Consider the following 1,216-nt stretch of genomic DNA (forward strand, 5'->3'; position numbering starts at 1 on the left):
AGTATATTAATTTAGTGCAACTGTGGAAAACATAAATCACGATGGTCGGAGCCGGATTTGAGCCCCTTTAGTTCCGAATTCGAGTACTATGTGTTTTGGTTGGCAGGACAGCCAACACCGTGTTACTAGAAGGAGGCCGAAAGGCACGCGTTTTAGATCACGCAGGCTGGCGTGAGGTCTGGAACAGGACAAGGAAATTAGAATTTAGAAAAACAGACGTAGCTGGTGGAATACTTAACTTTAATCCATTAATGGTGAACGTCGCTCTTGACGGTACATTATTCATAATCTCAGTAGTAACTGGTAATGGCGCCTTGCTAGGTCGTAGCAAATGACGTAGCTGAAGGCTATGCTAAACTATCGTCTCGGCAAATGAGAGCGTATGTAGACAGCGAACCATCGCTATCAAAGTAGGCTGTACAACTGGGGTGAGTGCTAGGAAGTCTCTCTAGACCTGCCGTGTGGCGGCGCTCGGTCTGCAATCACTGACAGTGGCGACACGCGGGTCCGACGTATACTAACGGGCCGCGGCCAATTTAAAGGCTACCACCTAGCAAGTGTGGTGTCTGGCGGTGACACCACACTATGCATCACCTCTGTCTATGTAGCATGTTGAAAGCGCAAAGAGAGTCCCTGTAAATTGCTTTCGAAGTCAGATGTAATAAGTAGCAGAGTCGCCTTCCCGGGACGGTGAGATGACAGTCAACTATCGGGACGTGCACTAGCGACGGTGTGCTGCCAGGCCCCTCAAAATGGATAGGTAGAGGGAGGCGTACATTGCGTCTCATGTGTTAGATTGGTGCGTAAGTTCGTAGCGGCTTTCTTTTGCATGTCGGTATTCCAGTTGCTATGGGTTTATTTATCGTCTGTCATTTTTTATTAGTAATTAAGTTTTTTGCTATTTGAGTTTACATATTGTCAGTTGGAGATAGTAATGAGTGGAGCCGAGGTCGTTACAAAATTGAGCGTCGAGTGGGGTTAGTCAGCCTCCATGTTCAGGCAGGCCTTCGAGGTTTGATGACGATCGTTTAAATCCATTCATCCACAATGATCTACGTCACTGCACCCGAGTACTGGCAAAAGTGATGAACTGCATTCACTCCACTATCGTGCGACATTTGCATGCAGTGGGGAAGGTTAAAAATTCGAGTGTATGGTTTCCGCATGCTCTAAGGCAAAAGCACAAAAATGGGCAGATGGCCACTTTTGCGTCTCT

The sequence above is a fragment of the Schistocerca americana genome, chromosome 1, assembly GCF_021461395.2.
Source record: "Schistocerca americana isolate TAMUIC-IGC-003095 chromosome 1, iqSchAmer2.1, whole genome shotgun sequence".
In the NCBI taxonomy this organism is placed as follows: Eukaryota; Metazoa; Arthropoda; class Insecta; order Orthoptera; family Acrididae; genus Schistocerca; species Schistocerca americana.